Here is a 23076-nt window from a genome sequence, read left to right as displayed (position 1 = left end):
TAGGTTCCAGTGCCTGCTGCTAACATTCAAGGGTTCTTATTTTTGTAAATGTCAGTGTTTGGATTCTTTCCATGGTGACTGGCACATAAAGTTAATTGATACATTGATGTAATTTTTTGGCACTCCAAAGAAGAAAGCCCCCAAATCAGCCTTATGCCACATTTTCTGAATATACAAAAGAGATGGACAGAGGAAACGTCAGAAGCATATAGTTGTTTTAAATGACATTTAAACTCCATTTCAAACAGAGTAATATTAAGAATATTTGAAGACCCCAAAATACAAGAGAATTGAAATGTCAGAAGAATATTATAAAGAAAGAAAAGCACATAAGTGCCAGAAAACAAATACATAAAACCAAATCTTCATTTCTAAAATAAATTTTAGCATGTGATTCTCAAACTTGATGATGTATGGGAACAAAGAGCATTATTTATTTAAAATGGAGATTGCAGGCATTACTATGAGAGATTCTGATTCAGCAGGCCTGAGGAGGGAATCTACAAATAGGCATGTTTAATTACCTCTCCAAGATGCTCTGATGCAATTGACCCTTAGTACACTTTGGAAAATGCAATTTTAACATGTGAATATTTATACAGCCAAATAAGAGGTACTATAAATTACTGTCCTTGAATTTTAAATTGTTTTAAGAAAATATATTTAATAAAAAAGAAGAGTATTTATTATATGACACAAAGGATCAAATCACAGAAGGTAATTTTACAGACAAAGATATTCAACTGATAATGCATAGATTTCAGACCCTATACATATATATCTACATCCCATAAGAAGATTTTATTCCAATTCTAGTCTTACTTATAGGTTCTCCAAATTTAGAGGAGAACCCTGACTGAACTACAATGCCTATTAACCTACGAATCATTGACATTTCCTAAAACAGCATGGATTGCTAGAAAACTTACAAAACTTTAAAAAAGTAGACAAAGGAATAAACCTCTTTCAAATACAGTCAGTCCAGAAAATACTCAGGCTAGTGACTGAGTGGAAGTGGAAACCAGCAAAGTAACTGAAGCATTAAGTCATGATTTTGCTTTGTGGAGCATGTGTCTAAATTGTGATCTTGACATTTGTGTTCTCCTATCTTCTAGAAGTAGAGGGGTTCAAAGCCCATGGCTCACACCATGTGTGGATTCTAATAGGAGAACATTTCCTGTCCAAGAACTTGCACCTAAAGGGGTAAATAATTAGCAGCAATGGAAAAGTAAAATAACCCCCTGCCCAGAAGACTGCAAGAAAAATACTCTATATCATATGTTGGAATTAAACAGGAATACGGTTGGAGACGTACTCTAGTAATTCATAGTTATAAGCCAGACCTCACCAACAGTTGCAGCCTTACTGTCCATAATTCATAATTTTGAGGCTTGCTCAAAAACCTCAAAATAGTGTTTAGTTTAGAGTAGACTCAGACTGGTAGTGCCTCAAAAACAAATACACTCACTCCTGAGACATCTGGTTCACATAAACAAACAAATCACAAAACACACAAGGCAAACAAGATGTCATAAGCAAAAGCCAGTAGAAGTTACAAACGGCAGATTTAGACCCATAAAATATTCGCTTATTAAAATTATCAGCCACAGAATGTTAAATAAGTATACTAAAATGTCTCAAAAAGTCAAAAAGAAAAAATCAAGGGAAGAACTTTCAATACAAACGTGTAATAAAGAAAATGAAAAATTTAGCTGATAAGTTGAACTGTAGTTTGGACACACCTAAGGAAAAAACAGGTGACTTGGAAAACAGTAAAATATTTATGTATATAAAAATTTGATTCCTGAGACAAAATGCAATAAAAACATGCAAGAGAGGTTTAGAGACTTTGAAGATAAGGTGGGAAAGTATAACATACTTCTTGCTAAAGTTTCAGAAGAAGAGGAAGAGACAGAAAATGACTGAAGCAACATTTAAAGAGATAATGGCTGAACTTTTTCAGACTTATTGAAAATATATCAATCAATTTATTCCAGAAATCTAATCAAATACAAGAAAGATTCATAAGAAGAAATGTAAACCTAGGCATATTGTAGTGAAACTGCAAGATACTAAAGACAAAGAGAAGATCATAAATGTAGTCAGAGAGAAAAGACAGATTAACTTCATACAAGCAAGAGTTAGGATATCCCCTGAATTGTCATCAGAAACAACAGACCAAAGAGGATAATATATAATAATATATTCATTATGCATAGTGAAAAAGCTCCCCCACACTTCTCAATCTAAAATTTGATTTTTTTAAAGTATTGAGATGAAATAAAGAATTCCAAACAAAAACTGAGAACGTGTAAGTTTACTACCTACACACCCTCAACAGGGCTAATTTTAAAAGTACATATAAGAATGTATGTATATATAATAGTATATATTATATGTATTATATATTATGTAAAATGTATTTTGTATGAATATATATAGATATATATGTCCATGCACACAAAATATATGTATATATATATAGGTATACATATATATATCTATACCCTCACATACATATATGCACATAGACACCCATACAGACAGAGAGAAGATATAAAAGCTAACAACTATAAGTCTGGGAAGGGTAAGTGGGAGTTCTTTATGTTATTCTTCTTTTCTATAGATTTAAAATTATTTTAAAATATTAAAAACAAAACAAAATAATAAAAATGATAATAGAATCTTCCCATATGTTTAGAAATTAAGAAACCTATTTCTAAATTACTCATAGTCAAAAAAGAAATTATAATGGGATTTAGAAAAAATGGGAAATGAACAAAAACGAAATAACCAAATTTCATTATCAATTGACCCAAACTTGTAGAATGCAGTTGAAAAACACTTGGTGGAAAATTTAAAGCCACAGATGCTTATATTAGAAAAGAAGACTAAGAATTAATAAATAAAACATGCATTTTTAAGAAGTTAGAAAAATAACAAAATAAGAGAGAAACACAGACAATAAAGAGCAGACATTTAAAAAAATGAAAATAAAAGGAGAGAATCAATAAAGCCAACAATTTTTTCATTGAAAAGCCTAATGAAATTGCCAAACTCCTAGCGATTTTTCAGGATAAAAAGAAAGAAAGAAAGAGAAAAGAAATAACATTAAAATTTTAAAAATAAGAATGCTATAAATATTAGATCCACACGAATACATTTTTGTCAATAAATTTGAAAACTCATGAAATGAACAAATTCCTAAAATACAACTTACCAAACTGACTTGAGAAAGAATAGAAACTCTTAATATTGTCAAGCTTCTAAAAAATTTCATCTGTAGCTGAAAATCTTCCTGTCAATAAAACTCCAGGCCTAGTCTCTTTTAGGCCTTTTTTAGTTTGGTCTACCATACATTTAAATAACAAATAGCTCCTATTCTATACTAGCAACTCCAGAATGTAAAAAAGAAGAGAGAGTCTCAAACCCATTTTATGAAGCCAGTAAATTCCAGATGCCCAAACTCGACAAAAAAGTATATTAACACATCAATTCTTTTGAAGTGAGCAAATCCTAGATGCCAAAACATGGCAAAAAAGCGTATTACCAGATCAATGTCATTCATGAATGTAGGCGAGAAGATCCTAAATCAAATATTGGTGCATGAGATCCAGTAACGGATAGAAATGTAATTCTTACAACGAAGTGCAGTTGTTTTAGAAATGCAAGTCTACTAGAGGCTTCTAAGGTTTTCTTTCTTTTTCTTTTTTCTTTTTTTTTTTTTTTTTTTTTTTGAGACGGAATCTTGCTCTGTTGCCCAGGCTGCAGTTGCAGTGACGCGATCTCTGCTCATTGCAACCTCCACCTCCTGGGTTCAAGTGATTCTCCTGCCTCAGACTTCTGAGTAACTGGGATTACAGGCTTGCACCACCACGCCTAGCTAATTTTTGTATTTTTAGTAGAGACGGGGTTTCACCATGTTGGTCAGGCTGGTCTCAAACTCTTGACCTCGTGATCTGCCTGCCTTGGGCTCTCAAAATGCTGGGATTACAGGCATGAGCCACCATCCTTGTCCCTAAGGTTTTCTTACACTGGTTTCCCCACTTCTGGCCACACGGTAGAATTTCATTGTCCCCACTTCCATATAAGCAGTTCTGGCAAAACGGCTGTGGGCAGAAGTGTTATGAGCCACTTTTGGGCTAGAGCACTCAATTGCCACAGAAAGATCTTTCTTTTGATCATCTGTTCCTGTGCGATGATGAATGTGGAAGCATGTGTGTCAAAGTGGCTTGTCCATCAGCTCAGATCCTGGAATGACTAAAATAAGCATAGGTCCCTTGCTGAAACCTGTTGGACATGCAGCAATGATTGCTTTAACTAAAATGGTGATGATCAATGCAGCACAGTCTAGCCATTAATGACAGTTCCACATGGTTGATTTAACATTGGAAAATCGAATGTAATTCAACACATCCATAGTTAAAGAGAAAAATAATAAACAATAAATGTGAAAAAAGCCTGTGATAAAATGTAATATTCATTCATAATGAAAAAAACTCTTAAAAACTAGGAATAGAAGTATTTTGAAAAAGGACAGTATCATGCAAAATAGTAAAACATTTAAAACATTCTAAGACCACTCTAAGAGTGGCTCTCAAGACCACTTCCATTCAATATTATGTTAGAGACCACAGGCAGTCTGCTAAGACAAGGAAGAAAAACTAGTTTAAAAATTGGGAAGGAAAAAATAAACTTTCTATTTAAAAAAAATGATGTGATAGTCTACATGTCTTCAAATACGAAGATAAAGCATTAGTATTAATAAGAAATGTAAGTAAATTTGCAAGAAAGTGAATTATTATTTAAAATTATTTGCATTTTCTGTACTTCTGAACAGAAGATAAATTTAAAATATACCATTCACAATAGCATCAACAATTTATAGTTCTTAAGAATAATAAAATGTGAGCAAGACTGTTATAGAAAAATCATAAAACTTTACTAACAGATATTAAAATAAATAAAAAAGATGAACCATATTCATGGATTAGTAAACTCAGTATTTTAAAGGTATCAATTTTCCTTCAGATTGAACTATGGATTTAGTATAACCTCCCCTCCCCCAAAGAAGAACATTTCTTAAATTTTATAACTTGACACATCAATTCTGAAATACATACAGAAGTGCAGAATCCCAGGAATATCCAAGAAATTGTTCAGAAGAACAGGATGGGAGGGCACTGGCTTTATCAGTGAGGCTGAAGTTATTAAGGCATCATGAGGCTAAAGTTATTAAGGCACTGTGATATTGGCATAGCTGACTAATGAAACAGCATAGTATCCAAGAAACTGAGTTACGTATGTGTAGCTGAACAAGCGATAAGTGTCAAGGTGGTATTGGAAATCAATGAGGAAAGGATGAACTTTTAATAAATGAGACTATGATCAGTCATTCGTATGAAAAAAAGAAATTAAACCCATCCCTCATACACAACATGCAAAATCCAATTCCAGATGAATGAAAGACCCAAATGTATTGTTTAAAAAATATATTATTTAAAAAGTTTAAATGCTGTGATGCATTACACAAGGCCTTGAACTGGAGGTAGGGGTGGAGAGTGGTGTCTGTATATGAAATTAGAAATGGCTATAATTTCATTTTAAAAACAGACTAGTATCTCAAATAATTCAGTAAGAATATGAGTATTGTGACTAGAACTACTATTATCCAGAGAATTTATAAAGGGGAAGTGGTTTGTGTGTGTGCATGTGTGTATGAAAACAGTGTATAGCAAACGTGATCAGAATGGTATTGGAAAAGATTCTGGGGAGAGAATGATTGATGAGAGTCACTTTTGTCCTCAAGGAGCTCGCAGTCCATCAGGTAGTACCCACAGGACTTAGGTTGCAATGAGCAGAGATGTCCACCACTCATATCCTCCCCACTGTCAAAAACTGTGCAGAATAGGGAGACAGGCAAACATAGTTACCAAGGTCAAAATGACCAAGGGTTTGGGATAACCTAGAATAGATTCCTGAAGGTAGAACCTCTTTTGAAGAAAACAAAAAGGTTCCCACTCTTGCATTCTTAATCAGGCAATTAACCAAGTGTAATTACTGGCTACTGACTAAGACAACTTGTAGTATTTATGTCAATTACATGCACATCTTTTTAATTCTTTTAATTATGTACCTTAATGGTCTTACTGCTGATAACTAAAAAACACCAAGGTTTGGTAAACATGCAAGCCTCATCACATTCTTCATTAAATAATTGGAGTATTAGATCATTAGATCTGTCAGATTTTAGCTGAATATACAATAGATTCTCCTGAATCACAGGAAAACGTCTTCGACTCATACAAAGCAACCTGGAAATGATTACATTGGTTGCCAAGAGTGGTTGACTTTGCTCACCACTTGCAGTAAGTTGTCTTTTTGTGATCACTCAAGCCTCATCATTCGTGTAATTACTGTAATCATTATGACACTAATGACTGTTGAAGTCTAAATGTGTGAAATTAATTCACTAACAAGTGTAAATATGTGTCCATGAAGGGCCAATATATAAACTGGAAAATGAAACTTTGGTATTCTGCTCAAAATGAGAAATTAGCACCAACATTAGAATATCAATAGGGTACATGAATGTTTTGTGAATGTAACCACAGGTTGACCATGGTTAGATAAATTTAGTTATTAATAAAATTAATCCATATGGGAACGAATACTCAGAGTACACATAACCCTTCTCTAACAGACTGAATTTGAAAATCTAGTTCAGTTTCTTGAGCCCAAAATAAATTAATTCATAAAGGTGACCTAATGGTTGACACATTTTAGAATTTGAGGGTGACCTGGCTTTGACAAGCCACCCCACTGATCACCAGTGTTTTTTCAACTGATCTTACTGGATTGTTGGGTGCCCCTTCCCCTCCAGAGTTCTGTGTCTGTCCTTCCTGAGGCAGAATGCTCAGTCAAAAAGGACATTTAAAAAATATATTACAGATCTTCTCATGTTGATTTCTGTTTAGATAATTATCAAATTTCTACTTTATCTGAACCTACTGGAATGGAAAAAAATGGCACTTGAAAATTAACAATAGGAATAAGACATCCTTTTCTTTAGAGCTCCTATTTTTAGTAATCTACTCCTAGACCAACCCCCAAATCTGTCCCCAACAGGTTGGCTGTAGAATAGTGTGAGGCCCTTGTTCTCTGATCAAAAGGATAACCACCTGCCTGACTTTCCATCCCGTGAAGAGTAGTTGGTGTACGAACGTGTGACAGGATCACTCGCAGGTTGGCTAAGAGGCCAACCCTTCCTTCCCCGCTTCCCCCCGCCCCATGCCCAGGCTGAGGGCAGGAACTCGAGTTTGTCCTGGTGAGGTGGGATCCCAGGTGCAGGTGCATACCAGCTGGAGGCTGCTCGTATGCCAGTTGGCGCCTATGAGCCCAGACACACACTTGCTGTGATTCTGAGCCTTCCTGCAGCCCAGCTCCCTTATGTGGTAAGCCCCTTGGAATACTGGTGATTAGGCCCATATTTTAAAATGGTTTGTGACTGACAGGACGGGAAAACAATGCATTTGAAATAGCAGCATAAGTCTTCCTCACAGATTTAGTTGAATAAGTTGGGCATCTCTCTTTAGTCTAAAACAAACAAACATGACACGAAATGTGTTGTTGAAAATGCCATATGTCTGAGTTGGAGAATAAAAGGTTTCATTCAATAAGAAGTTGTCAAGCAACCACCAAGAGTGAGGCAATAGGGACAAATGCTATGGGCCATAAAAATCCCCTTCCATTCCTTCTTCTTTTTTTTTTTTTTTTTAGCAAATTTATTTTTTCTCGTAAGTCTCATTTTCCTCCTGCTGCATATATGAATCTAAAATGCACGTCAATGGAGAATACAATTGGTCTTTTCCTTAAAACATCCAAAGCTGACTTAAAACAAAAAGCCATAATTTAACATTCTCCAAGTTGGAGTTGCCTTAATTAATGAGTCAAATTTTGAAAGCAAGATTTAATAAGTTCTCAACTAAGTGCCAGGTGCCGTGTTAGGAACCAGGTAGACAGAAATGATAGCAGGACACCCCTTGTCCTTGAGAAGCCAACAGGCTACAGAGAAAAGAGACATATTACCGAGTAGAGTAATTCCAATCTCATTTAATACACGGGTCAGTGCAACTTGTTAAGAACGTGACTAATTATGTCAAGGAGAGCAAAAAAAAAGTTTCCAGAGAAGAAGTAGATAGGCATAGAGGAACAGCAGAGAGCAGAATGAAACGCAGGAAGGTCTAAAAGCAGGGTCCTCTCCCCCTCAGTTAAAGGTGTGAATTTGTCATGATTGAATGTGAAAGAAGTGGAGTAGGAGAGGTGGGGCCATATTTGAATGGCCTGAGTAGCCTTAGAAATGAGTTTGAGTTTTATCCTGAAGACCGCTAGAAACTAATCAGAGGTTTTAAGCATGGCAGTGACATGCTCCCCTGCCCCCCTCATTTAGTTAGATAACTCAGCATTTTCCGAATAACATGGAGAGGGTGGAGGCAGAGTACAGTAAGGAAGCTACTGTGACAGCCCCGTGGACAGTAAGTGGTAGCCTGAGTTAAAGCTGTGACTATATGGATGAAGAGGATGAGAGGATGAGGAGTGTAGAGATTTGACAGCCGGAATGAACAGGTCTGGTGATAACTCACTTGAGATTTGAGGATCAGGAGAGGGAAGGAGATGCCAGCGCCAGTGATCTCTGATAGCCTCTCCTGGAATTATCACCTCTATTGTCGGGAAGTTTATTCTTATACCAAACGGCACTCTCTTTTGATCTTATTTAATCTTTTTGAGTTCTCTGCAGAAATGGGAAACAATTACTCAGCATTCTCATAAAAACCTGCTGAATCACTTGAAGACATGTATTGCATCTGTTTTTAACTTTCCCTTCTCTAGGTTACACAATCTCAGTTCTTTCAGACCTAGAATATGTTACTGAATTTGTTTTGTTCTGTGTTTCTCAATTATTTTTTGCTTGCTCACATCTGTTTTTCAAATGTCCAGGTCACACTCAGGGTGGCTGTGTCCACCACTAGTTTGGTAAAGCTTCCTCATCTTCTAGAGCACGGTCCTTCCATGCTTGAGTGAATGTTGTTGGTTACCCACGGGATTCATTTCACTCTCTTCAGGCACTGGGCTGCCCCCCACACAACCCGTATATCTCAAGGAATGCCACCCCGTTCCCTCTAACCCTCGACCAGCCCCAAGGCGGTTCAATTGATTTAAAAGTAATTCCATCCCAATAGCAAGTGACTCGTCAGGGTCCAAGAACGTGAGGAAACGTTTCCTAGGAGAATCTTGGAAAGTTGATCTTTCCTTGCTCCTCTGCAAGAAATAGCTGAAGCAAGTCTCTTAGCCTATTTTCTCCATGGCCATAGAAGCAGATGTGTCATAGATATTTAGCCTGGAAATAGCCAGCTCCTGGTTTATGGAGGTGGACAGAGCTAAGAGGATTGCAGAAAAATGGACCCAGTTACTAGGCTAATAGAACACTGAAACCCCGTCCTCCTCCCGTGTTGCCATTTTGGTGAGCCAATCAGTTTTTTATGCTTTAAGCTAGTTAGAATTAGGTTCTGCAGCAGGGAAACAAAAGAAATCCAGCTGTTGCATATTGTAATCTTATTAACACACACTGAAGTCAGATTTGCTTTTAGAAAAAAATGACCACATTGCAAGTCCCCTATTTCATTGTTTCAGGTCTTTTTCCGATATATTTTAATCCACCTTGCACTCAGCTCTTGAGGACCCACTACGGAGAACATAAACAAATTGGAAAACCATGGTCTCCACTCTGAGTTCATAATGCGGTATGGCAGACACGGAACACATCGTGCACTGCAGCAATTTCTTCCCATATAATTACCTATGGCTTCCTACTGTTTCTCCAAATTTCTCCATACCATGAATGACCTGAGGGCAGGAGCTGGGTCTTTTACATTTTATATATACACACACACACACGCTCACACACACACACACACACAAAATGTCATATATATATATATATTACTGTATAGATGTATATTTCCTGATGCTTCATGCAGGGTTGACACAGAGTGTGCTGAATTAACTCTGGGGTCTTTTCGGACTCTTAGTGTATTGCTCCTAGTAAATTCCTTTTCACCCACGGTAATATCCCTGTGTGCAGGGACAGCACACGGCCACGCCATGGAGGAAAAGTCGGGTGTGGCGGGACTGGCTCTGGAGTGCTGAGTGGAAATTGGGAAGACATTTCTGGTGAAAGGAGGAATAAGAACAAAGGCATGTTATGTTTTGGGGGCAGTGAGGAAGTGGACTGGTCTAAAGCAGTATCTGTCACCTGCGGGGCCATCGGAAATAGAGTTGAATCCTTGAAAGCCAGGCAGGGATTTTAGGCTTCTTTTATACTTAGAGTAGACAAAGGTACACAACACTTTCCTTCCATATAATTACCTATTGCTTCCTACTGTTTCTCCAAATTTCTCCATACCATGAATGACCTGAGGGCAGGAGCTGGGTCTTTTACATTATATATATATATATACAAAAAATGTAATATATATGTTACTGTATAGATGTATATTCCCTGATGCTCCATGCAGGGTTGACACAGAGTGTGCTGAATTAACTCTGGGATCTTTTCAGACTCTTAGTGCATTGCTCCTAGTAAATTCCTTTTCGCCCATGGTAATATCATCTTAATAGTCCATATTTTGTCTGTTGTGTAACTGATTACATATTAGCTGGTTTCAACACAAGCAATACTGCTTGATTGGTTCAATCACTCCTGCAGAATCTGTTATCTACAAAGCTTTGTTCTTTGTTAGCCAATGTCCTGTGATTGATGTTTCTGAAATCAGATTTTTTAACATTCCTAATATTTTTCAAAATATGAAAATTAAGGTCAGTGATATTTAAAAAAGACTAGATAGCTTATTTTAATTTTTTACAGTACACATAAAATTCCCTTATGTCCAGTCTTTTATAACTCTCAAAAATCAGGTTTTTTTTTGTTGGCGCATTAGGCAATGTTAATTAAAATGATAGGTTAATGCTTTCAGGGTTAAAAATCGGATAGCAACAATATTAAATAATAAACCATTTGGTTTTTCTAACTTCTGTAGCCGAAATAAAACTGGAGAAATAAGAACTCCATGACTCTCAAAGGTGGACTTACTAGAATGACATGTGCAGATGACAAACTCACCTCAAAAGAGACACTGCTAATCAAGAGATTACCAAAAACAAATTTTTTTTGCAATCTTTAAATGTAAGCTGAAAAAGTACAAAATTTGATCATAAAATCTTAATATTTGTGGGAAGTGAAGGATAAGAATTATCGAATTATCTGTAAGTCATAGTAAATCTATTTTTAAACAATATACAAAATGAAAAATTGATTATTTATTGGTCTTTGTGTCAATTATATTAAATTAGAAAGACAAACATTGTCATGAATTATGAAAAACCAGTTTTTGGGGGGTTGGGAAGAGAGAAAGATTTTTAAGATGATAAGATTATTTTTACTTTGATGGGGCCAGTGTCTAATTGAAATGCTACCTATGTGTATGAGAAGTTGTAGGAAAAAGTCCCCCAGAATTTAGGCACGCAGTTAGGGAAGAGTCATTCTGAAACTGAAAACAGTAAAAACTCCAGTCAGCGTAGATGAGTTTAACATTACAGGAGCGACCCACACTCAGGAAACTTGGGTGACGGTTAGGAAACTAGCTGGACAGGAGACCCCAGGACTATCAAGTGGTTAGAGATTTCAGTCCATCTGGGAAAGGCAAACTTGATAAATAGTGTTAGGTGTTACTGTGTGGCAGGCACGCAGCAAGGCAATTTATATAACATGATATAACCCCATCTTTGTCTCTTTACTCTGAGGGATATTATTTCCCCTAGTTTACAGGTGAGAAAACTGAGGCTAGCGAGATCGAGCCGAAGAAGCAAGCTGGGGCGGGGCACAGTGGCTTATGCCTGTCAGCACCTTGGGAGGCTGAAGTGGGTGGATCACCTGAGGTCAGGAGTTTGAGACCAGCCTGACCAACACGGTGAAACTCCATCTCTACTAAAAATACAAAAATTAGCTGGGCGTGATGGCACATGCCTGTGATCCCAGCTACTTGGGAGGCTGAGGCAGGAGAATCACTTGAACCTGGGACGGGGAGGTTGCAGTGAGCAGAGATTGTGCCATTGCACTCCAACCTCCTGGGTGACAGAGCAAGACTCTGTCTCCAAAACAAACAAACAAACAAACAAACAAACAAACGAAGCAGCAGCAAGCAGGATGCAACAATTCTTGTAGAAAATATCTACAGTGAAAATTCCCTCCATCTAAACGTAGCACTCTTGAAAAGCTCACACAGAAAGCTTTCTATGAAGACTCAGGTGCTCTTCCACATTTTTCCATCACACCCTCTGCTTCCACTGGGTGGAGAACTTGTCACCCAGTGTCTGAATTACTAGTGTGCTTTTCTCTCTCCTGCTAGATCCTTGAAGGACAGCACCGTGCCTTGGTCTCCAGGGACCCCAGAAGCACACCTCAAGATCATGACTCGAAAGCAAGTTCTTAATTTGGAAGGTGAAGGAACTGCTGGTAGGTAAGCGGGGACGTGAGCTAAGGGAGAGAACATAACCATGAACTGGAGAATTACCAAACCAGCTCCCACCATGGAGACTGGAGCTTCCTCACTCCGGGGAAACTCAGGGGCTGGTGCAGAAGCTGAGAGTTAGTCATCTCCCACTCCCATCAGCACTGCTGGAGGCTTGCTCCTGTGGGGTGGGCAGTGTAGGGGCTGGCACTGGGACGTGGGAGGACTGAATGGGAAGGGGATGGGATAGGGTGGTTCAGCAGCATCTGCTACACAATCCTTCATACCTCGCCTGGAGCCTATTGTGCAGCATCTAGGCAAGAATCATTTGTTGAATGAGACTGTCCTTTTCATTTATCAATCAATACTATGAGCATCTGTGTAGAGTGAGTTAGTTCTAAACCTGATCAACTTTAGGCCAATTGACTACATTGAGTTTCTACACGTATAAAGTTCAGGACCAAACCCCAAACTATTGCAATTTTACCAATGAACTGTCTGAAGTCAACAGCATGTCATCCCCTTTAACACATATTTAGCCCCATCAATATGTCTCTTTATTCCTATCCATGTATCAGCACCTAGCAAATACAACATCTTACACAAAAACATCATTGCTGCACTTCCTGAAACACTGTAAAATGTAGAAAACAGGACCATTTCAGAAGTTCTGAATATAACTGAGAAGGATCCAGTGTGGCTGTTTGTTAACAGTGATAGTGTCAGATGTAAAGATGGAAATAATTCACTCTTTTGTGATCTAATTTTAGTGAATAATTTAAGATGAAGCAAAAAGACACCACATGAATTCAAAGACCCCGTTTAAGAGAAGGCCTGTGTGCGTGTGATTTAAAGTACTGTCTCCTCTACGTCTGTGAGATGAATGAGAGCGGTGCAATGGGTCCATGTCACCTTGGCTGGGGTAGTGACGGCACCTCAATGCACGCAGGGTACCAAGTGTGTCACAAGAGGGGGTCCCTGACAGACAGGGTGGTATCATGGGAGGACAATGGGACTTAGAATTAGAAATCCTGGGGCTGGGCACAGTGGCTCACACCTGTAATCCCAGCACTGTGGGAGGCCGAGATGAGTGGAACACTTGAGGTCAGGAGTTCAAGACCAGCCTGGCCAACATGGTGAAACCCCGTCTCTATTAAAAATACAAAAAATTAGCTGGGTGTGGTGGCATGCACCTGTAATCCCAGCTACTCGGGAGGCTGAGGCAGGAGAATCACTTGAACCCGCAGGGTGGAGGTTGCAGTGAGCTGAGATTGTGCCACTGAACTTTAGCCTGGGCAACAGAGTGAGACCCCATCTCAAAAAAAAAAAGAAAAAAAAAAGAAATCCTGGGTTCAAGTGTTGTTTTGTCATTTACAGTGTGAAATCCTGGGCAAGAAACATGAATTCTTTGAGCCTTAATCTCTGCATCGATTGAATAGAATCATAACGACTACTTCATTGGGATATTTTTGAAGATTTATGCAAATAGTGGGCTTTTTAAACAGTAAAGCACTGTACAAATGCCACTAGTATTGAAAGAAAGAAGAAGGGATATTATTTGGCATCCTCCAAACCCCAGAGAAAAGCAAAGGGGCTTTTTGGTGTGGAAGCCTTTGGCCTGGGCCATCAGAGAGTCCATTCACCAGGATGGCGCTGCAGTCAGGGGCAGCGGAGGTGACGGCAACCTTGGCAGGGAGGGAAGGAGCACCTCAAAGCCCACACGTGGCAGGGGCACCTTGGCTTCAGCCTCCCCTCCTGGAACCAGGGCATTCATCAGGATACTATGAAAGTTTTGTTTGGTCAGAGAAAACCAGCTCTGCCTTTTCTCCTCCCTCAAAAAGGTTCAAGGAAGAAACCTCAGTTCCTAGCAGGCAGCACTTTTTCTTTCTGGAAGCCAGGCTGGGGACATGAATACGGAAGATGATATCCCTTACTGAGAAGGAAGAGGGAGAGATCTTTTTTTTTTAAATGAATTGGTTCCCATTACTGTTCCAATCACAAGCACTGTCTTGGCCTCTCTTGTTTTCATAGTTGAAAATGATCAACATGCAAACAGCCTGTCAGTACTTTGCAACAACGACTGTCACAGCTGCTCTGTCTATAAAAGACGGTCGCTTGCTAGGCATCATCCTGCTCTCCTTGCCTGGTTCCGACTGCCTCGTACCTGGGGTGATGCATCTGCCACAGGATTCTTCCCTCAGCCGTAGAACCTGGTGAGCTGTGGGCCACCCACTCACTCTCACCGAAGAACCAATGATTGAAGTGATAGTCTGTTTGCAAATCGTGACTGTCAGGGAGGCAAGAGCTTCAGAAGACATTGCTTGAACTGGATTCTTCTTTGTAGAGGAGGGCACGTCAACAATTTGTTGCACGTGCTGAGTGGGCATTTTAGCGGCAAAGCGCTGTGCCGGTGTAGGAAAATCTTTCGTGTGAGCTACTTTTAGGCCCCTCTGGTGGTACACGGAGCCACGCTGGCTTCTGGCTCTGCCGACTGCTCACGGCTGTTTGCAGATAAGAACAGAGGGGAACCTGAACTCTACATAGTTTGTTTCTTCTTTGCAAATAGATGTGCCCTGAATTAATAGGGAGAGGGAAAAATCTTACAAAGTATATTATATTTGACGAATCACCAATACCGATCTTACAGACTTACCCTGGTCTCCCACCATCTGTTGGCACTAATTGATAACACCTATCAATTAGTGCTAACAGACACAATCAGTTGGGAAACTAACAACAGCTTTCCCATTTCAGGGCTTTCCTGTACATGACCTTGTTTGTTTTGTTAATTCTGCCCCCTGGAAGGTAGGGAAAAGAGGAATTATTGCGACTCCTGCTTTACAGGATGCCCTGTCTGGTGTTACCCAGCTAGGAAATGACAGAAATGAAATCAGAGCACAGCCTCCTGGTTCCGAATTCTTGCCATTTCTGCAACACCACACTTCTTTCCTGGGAAAGAAGAGGAATATCTAAGAAAGGCTAAAATTTTCCACTTTCGGTGGGGACGAACAACAGAATTCGCAAATTTTATCTTCCCTTTAGAGCAGCGGCACTTAACCCTGGTTGCACATTAAGATCGTCTAGGGAGCTTTTAAAGAATACCTTTGCTGGGACCTTACCCCATACCAATTAAATCCAAATCTCTGGGGGTGGCCTAGGGCAGCTGTATTTTTCAAAAGCTCCCTGGGTGATTCTAATGTGTAGCTAGGGTTAAGATTCGCTGCTTTAGAGTAATAATCAACAAAACGCTGGTTGCCTTTTTTCCACTTTTAAACCACTCTGGGAATGTAGTAATGAGAAATCCTAATAGCCACTTTGCTGATGGCCTCAGAAGATAGGCCCTGGTCCTGGTCCTTAGTAGGGATTCAAATTTATCTAGAGATTGACTGACACGAGATGGTAAAGAAACGTTTTCACGCCTGGATCTGTAACAGCGGAGCTGTCAATCCAGAAACTTTGTGAGACAAATAAATTACATCCTGATCCCTTCACGCCTTTTAATTATGTTACCTTAATAGTTCTACCACTGATGACCAGAAAATTAACACTTATCATTGATAGTGCTACCATCATCTAACAAGTGTTTTTCTTTATTAAATAACTAGTGGCTGTTTTTTCTCCTGCTCATTTTTTTTAGTTATCAAATAATTTCAGATAACTACTCATTTCAAGGTTAACTTAGTAATCCACTGTGAATACACATCATTCTTTTGGAAATTTTATTACGAGTTGTGGCTTCATAGGAATAAATATATGTAACTGGAATGCTTTTATAGTTATTTACAAAATAAACCCACTACTAACAAATTTGTGCTGGATGTTTACATAGAAGATTCACGTTCTATTAAGTTGGTTGTTTTTCTTGCATGGGTCTCTTTAAAACATGCACTAGTTGGCAAGTGTCAATCCTGTGCTAGGTTTTGGGGTCACTATTAGAATATACTCTGGATAATCCCCCATAAGAAATGTGATGATGCAGTTATCAAAAAACGGGAGTGAAGAAGACAGAAGGACTTTAAGGAGGAATTGGTTTTTTCATTGAGTCTGTTTAAGCCATTTCTCAATAAACACTTTCGGTCTTCAATCTCCAAATCACCATATTCATCCAGTTCTAAGGCATATGTTCACCACATTTTATGTAAAAAATAGGAATATTTACAAATTGAATCTTTTTGTTCTTTTGAGTACACTTATGTTAACTGTGTTTTGTGATTGAGGGTATTTTACTGTCAATAAAATATGGCGTTACATTTGCTAAATTAATTTCTTTCTGAAGTTTACCAAATATCCAAATTCCAAATTACCTAATCTCCTCCAGTGGGACTACAATTTGGAATACTTTCCAAATCCCTGTACTTCTATTTCTATACCAATAAAATGGTGGGAAAGACCTGATTTAGTTTTCTCTTACTATTTTTACAGAAAAAATATTAATGTCAACTACTCTCTGTTTTTTTTTTTTTTTTTTTTTTTTTTGAGATGGAGTCTCGCTCTATCACCCAGGCTGAAGTGCAATGGTACAATCTTGGCTCACTGCAACCTCCACCTCCTGGGTTCAAGTGATTCTCCTGCCACAGCCTCCGGAGTAGCTGGGACTACAGGCTCACGCCACCACAACCAGCTAATTTTTGTATTTTTAGTAGAGATGGGGTTTCATCATGTTGTCTAGGATGGTCTTGGTCTCTTGACCTCATGATCCATCCGTCTTGGCCTCTCAAAGTGCTGGGATTATAGGCGTGAGCCACCACACCTGGCCCGTTCTTCTAAAAATATTTTTAGTGCCAGTAGGACTACTGTAGTTTCTTTCGCTAATGACACCGAGGAACACATTCTAGTAGGGCCACTGCAATCATTTCTGAGAACTGAATTAAAAATATGACAGGTAGCCGGTAACTTCACACAACTATCAGTGACATGGACTTGATCTGCGCAGTGACTAAGTCTGTCCTCAAATGTCAGTGAGTGCCCAGTGGTCCTAGTGCATTGTAACCTGGTGGCCTGAAATAGCTAATGTGCTTCCCTAAGCAATCTACTTTCCACCAGGGCATGGCTAGGACACCGAGTAGAATATAGAGTCTGGGGAATTAGAAGATCATTTTTCATTAATTTTGATTTTTTTCCATTGTTGTAGGTGCTTTGAATATTAAGTCTTGCCTGATCAGCAACTCCTGTTGTTATGATTTAGCCATTTTTCACCTTTCCCCTTCGTGTCATATAAAATGGGAAGAATATGACATTTAAGTGTATATACTTTTCTGGTTTTAGACTTGGACAGTTGAGACTGTGAGATTGTTATTCTACATAGTGCTGTATCACTACCAAAAAATGTTTGCTGAGAGAACTGTCTTACAATATGCATATTGGACCAGCATACTTGTAGCACTCTTAATAGATTATGTTGGTCCGGTGCAGTGACTCAAGCCTGTAATCCCAACACTTTGGGAGGCCGAGGCAGGTGGATTGCTTGAGGCCAGGAGTTGGAGGCCAGCCTGGGTGACATAGAAAAACCCATCTCTTAAAAAAAAAAAAAAAAACACTAGCCAGGTGTGGTGGTGCACACCTGTAGTTTCAGCTGCCTGGGAGGCTGAGGTGGGAGGACCATTTGAACCCAAGAGGTGGAGGCTGCAATGAGTTGTGACTGCACCACTGCACTCCAGCCTGGGTGGCAGAGTGAGACTCCATCTCAAAAAATATATAGATTATATTATTAGAAAAGTACGAAAAATCCCCAGTTGCAAGTCCTTTGTAAGACTGAGCAGCATGTTCAGCAGCAACTGTGTCTTCATATATCTGTATCTTTTTAGGATGCAACAATTTTTAAAATGATGTTGTTTTCCCTGTACACAAAAGCCATCACTTCAAAAGCCTTTGATTAATTTGTGCACAACCAAGGGCATATGAGATAGCTGCCATTTAGTGAGCCAAAGCAATCCAATGCCAATCGCAAGAACCCTATCAAGCTGTCATCGAGTCAAGCTGTGAGAAAGGCGACGATGATTACAAGCAATAGTTTCCTTCAGTGGTTTCATAATTTCAAGTTTTTGTTACATTTCCAGATTTTCAATACTTATAGTAAGAATGCTTTAGTAGAGAAATATTTTCCCCAGGGGTTACTATCAACAACTTAGTGTATTGGTTTTTTTCCTCATCATTGCTTCAAATATAGAAGCTCATCAGGCAAGAAATATTGTGATTACAGTCGTATATAAATTATTTAAAGGGGTTCAGCCAATCAAAACAGAGATCTAAGTGACTATTTTCCTCTTGATGCCTTTGTAACTCCTACTCAAAAAGCAAATTTCTGATTGATAGAATAGTTTTGAAGTTACTTCAAAAAGACTATTCTTTTGGATGGGAGGAGGATCTCAATATGAATGGTTCACACACTTCGACAGTAGCTCTTTCATGACACATCTTTACAGAGGAGGAGGAGAGAGACCAAAATAACAACAAGCTGGGGAATAGGAAGCGGAGGGAGACAGTGCTGGGGAATAGGAAGTGGAGGGAGACAGTGTTAGAAGGCAACACAGGTAATTAAGGTCTATCCTGGAAAAAAGAAGATTCATGTATTCAGAGGTTCCTCACATATCCCAGTTCTGGCTAAAGAAAGTAATCACTGTTGAATAATCTGTTACCAAAAAGGTCTCATTCAATAACCAGTTTTCACTCATGCCTTCCAATGGAAGCATTTAGCACTCTGCAGATAGCTGCTATCATGCTTGACTTTGTACTCTGAATATCACCTGCAAGAAACAAAATGCTAATCGCTTCTCATCTGTCTCAATTAATCCATTCCCTGCATTTTGAGATCTTTGTTTTTCTCCCTCCACCTTTTTTTAGATCGTATTCTCATTGCCGCATACGATTCTACGTCCACTCTTGATTAAAGCTAATAATCACAGGATAACTCATTTTAGATAGAATCTGGGGTAATATTTTTTTCTAGAATTTTGTAGGAGAATTGGTACAGCTCCCCTTTCATTTGCCCAAAATTAAACCTGGAAAACCTATAACTTCCTAAGAGCTAGCAAATATATCCTCCGAAATTGCCAGTAGTGGATGCCTTACATTGGGAAATGCATTTTAAAACATTATTACCTTGTCCTCAAAGGACATTCTGCAAGTGTCATACATACTTCTCATACATTAAGCAGTGGAGTTAAGACAGAAAGCTGAATCTCCTAACTTATGGCATTAGTGGAAAAGTGAAAAAATATACTAAACAACCATTCTGAACAATATGGAGAATGAATAGACTAGTTTGATAGAGAAAACTTTTATTTATACTTTAGTTTTTGTAAAGGGCTAGTTCAACAGATATGAGCTTTGAAATTACAAAAATGTAGGGATTACACACATAACACTCTCCCTTTCTTTAAATAAGTCTGTTTCCTTTAAAAGCTTATAATACAGCATCCCCAACTTTTGTGACTCTTACGGCAAATACTTCACCAAAAACTCCAATCAATTATATAGTCTCCATTACAAAGTTGGAGGATTTTAAAGTATCAAAAAGAAACAAGAGGTAATAAACTCACTATTAAAGCATTTAGCTTGGCAAGTGATTTATCTCTGTTCCTCTATCTGCCTAGGGTTTTTATTTCACTGTGTGAGCAAATTTCTACTGACAAGCAATTTTTGGAGAACAGCCAGAAGTGGGGGGTGGGAGGGAGGGAGAAAGATCTCCTAAGATATCAAAGACCTGAAAAAAGAAACCTGATGAAGTGACATTTGTGGTTTCAAAAATAATACACCTCCTCTAGTCTCCTGTTCATTTACCAAAGAAAAGCTCTCCTGTTCTTTAGCTCCCATTATATAATGCAATGTATAGAATAATTGTGAACAAAATAATTTTCTGTATGAGATATATAAAATCATTTTGACCCAAAACAATCCAGTTAAATGATAGAAACATGATCTACTGTTGCCTTGTACTTCCAAAGATTCTCTCCTGTTGATACTAACCCTGTCTAACTGAGTATGAACAGAACCAGAGAAGAATTTGCACGGCGGAGTAGCCTAAACAGAAACTAAAATGCTAGCCACGTGCGAGTTACTATTATTATTCATTGATTTAGGGTTCAAATCTTCCGAGGAATTTACACATAGTAGGCCCTCAAGAGATGGATTTCACTAAAGTGATTTCTCATTGCTGTTTTCTATACATTATTTTTATTCTTAACATGTTACCTCATTTAAGCTGTCTGTACAGCAGCTGTATAAACACCTCTCAGGCAGACTTCTTGGCAAATACAGCAAGGCTGCTGCAAACAGGTAAGTTCATGTATTCCACAAATGCGTGTATTCATTCGACTTGTAAATATTTACTCGGTGTTCAGTAGCACTAAGCACGCTGCTAGGTGCTGTGGAATTTTAAAGAATAATTAAGACGGAGTTGTGTCTTCAAGGAGTCTCATTATTGACCAAGGATTATATCGCAGGATATAAGATGAGAACTGTGACAAAACACCAAACGGGATTTAAAGAGGGAAGAGATTGTTTCCTTCCAGGGGAATCTGGGGGTGCTTTATGGAGCAAGTGGCACTTCAGCTAGGCCTGGACGAGAGGGCCAGAAGCGGGGAATCTGGGGATCCTAGCAGACTGACATGCGGGGAGGAAAGCCACCGAAGCAAGAAAGCACAGAATGTGTGCAAAGACCGGAGGCAAGTCAGTTAGTCCAGCGTGCGAAATGAGAGGGCGGCTATCAGGGACTTTGGTGCACTGGGGCTCTAGGCACTGCTGTCTATACGGGGCTGGAGTGGCTGTCTCCGTAATTCCTCAGGGAATATTCCGCTCGAGTAATAGGCAGAACTGCCCAACCTGGAAACTGAAATAAAGATAACACCATGGCAGTCTATATTCCACTTTTCTTTAAAGTGTCAACATAGACACTTATATCTGAGCACCTTCAAAATTTAGGTTGTGTCGAAGGAGGTCTAAAGTTCTACAGGAGGGAAGAATTTTTTAAAAAGCGATGATATAAAATACATATGGGAAAAACACGAGCCTCTGAACCACACGTGCTGCCACTGGCATTCAAGACAAAGCTAAACCAGTCGGGGGAAAAAAGCCCTGACCCCCTGTTCTCTATCTCTAGCACATAAGAAAGGGATATTTTTCCCTAGAACAACACCCCAAGGCCCCCATTAGAACATGAAAATATTTACAGCGGTGGTGCTTTCGCTCTGGGATTGCATGTTTTCCTTGCAAATATTTAACTTATGCTTTTGTGAGCCATGGCACATGGTGTAAAGAAAACAGTACAATCAAAGCTGATGTTGAGGGGTGAAGGCTTTTTATCCCAAACTACTGTGTGTGTGTGTGTTTAAAGAAACTTTCTAGTTAAATGTGCCCATTACCACTAATCATTGCAACTAAGAAAATATGAAAAAGTTTCTTGTACTTAATCTACTGTGAAAATATACACTGAAATAAAAATAGCCCAAATTATTGGAGTCTTTTGCTTCATAATTTAAGAATAATAAAATTTCTTTTTCATCTGTTTACCCTGTCAGCCAAAAACAAAGCGGAATTGTTCTAGGAAATAAATCACTTGAAAGCGGAGGAGACTTTGCCCTATTTGATATGGAAAGCACAGCCAAGGGTATGGATCTCAGAGCCTCAGAGCTAGGAGCTGCTCCAAGCCTTCTTCCCTAGATGCCTCACACCCCTGCTGGACAACTTCCAAGCATCACAGCGCTGGATGGCCACTCATCGTCTGTGTACAGACTCCAAGCCAGGTGAAACCCATTTCATGAAATGTACTTTACATAAACGTAATTTATTAAAGAGTTGCATTCATTAATGGATTTTTTTTTTCAGTATTACTACTCATAGAAGCTGGGAAACTGAAAAGGCAATATTGTTCCAATTACTGTTTTTGTTGATAAAAATTTTGAGAACCACAGTTACTTCTAGATCAGGGGTCCCCAACCCCTGGGCCAGGAAATGGTACTGGTCCCCAGCCTGCTACCAACCGGGCTGCATATCAGGAGGGGAGCTGAGAGCAAGTGAGCATTATGGCCTGAGGTCCGCCTCCTGTCAGATCAGCCACGGCGTTAGATTCTCACAGGAGTGTGAACCTTATGGTGAACTCCACATGGGAGGGATCTAGGGTCGAGTGCTCCTTATGAGAATCTAATACCTGATGATCGGGCATGCAACAGTTTTATCCCGCAATCATCCCCCCAACCCTCCGTCTGTGAAAAATTGTCTTCCATGAAACCAGTCCCTGGTGCCAAAAAGGTTGAGGACTGCTATTCTAGGTGGCACAGGTGATTCTTTACAGAAAATTATGAACAATCCTGATGGCATGTCAATGAGATTATGGCATATCTGTTCTCTGTGATTATGGGAATATATTAGCAAAAAACTGTCACCTCTTTGCCTGTGTTCTTTCTCCTTTTCCAGAGGTGAAATATATTGAATAACCTATTATTTTTATTACTTTTATTCTTTCTATGGAACGTCTAATTAACTTGTTTTATTTATTCATGTGGCATTAGTAGTT

At 38.9% G+C, this 23076-nt stretch overlaps 1 protein-coding gene and 1 long non-coding RNA gene across 2 annotated transcripts in view; one reads left to right on the top strand and one right to left on the bottom strand.

Annotated features, from left to right (window-relative positions):
- Nucleotides 1-23076, bottom strand: part of TENM3 (teneurin transmembrane protein 3) — a 1583118-nt gene that overhangs the window by 951455 nt on the left and 608587 nt on the right. The gene's annotated exons all lie outside the window — the stretch shown is intronic.
- On the top strand, nucleotides 12526-22371 carry LOC115836079. The gene is made up of 3 exons (XR_004031084.1): nucleotides 12526-12575; nucleotides 20767-20840; nucleotides 22082-22371. It is a non-coding gene; the product is annotated as an uncharacterized LOC115836079 (long non-coding RNA).

The sequence above is a fragment of the Nomascus leucogenys genome, chromosome 7b (assembly GCF_006542625.1).
Source record: "Nomascus leucogenys isolate Asia chromosome 7b, Asia_NLE_v1, whole genome shotgun sequence".
Classification (NCBI taxonomy): domain Eukaryota; kingdom Metazoa; phylum Chordata; class Mammalia; order Primates; family Hylobatidae; genus Nomascus; species Nomascus leucogenys.
This window is presented reverse-complemented; position numbering and strand designations above follow the sequence as displayed.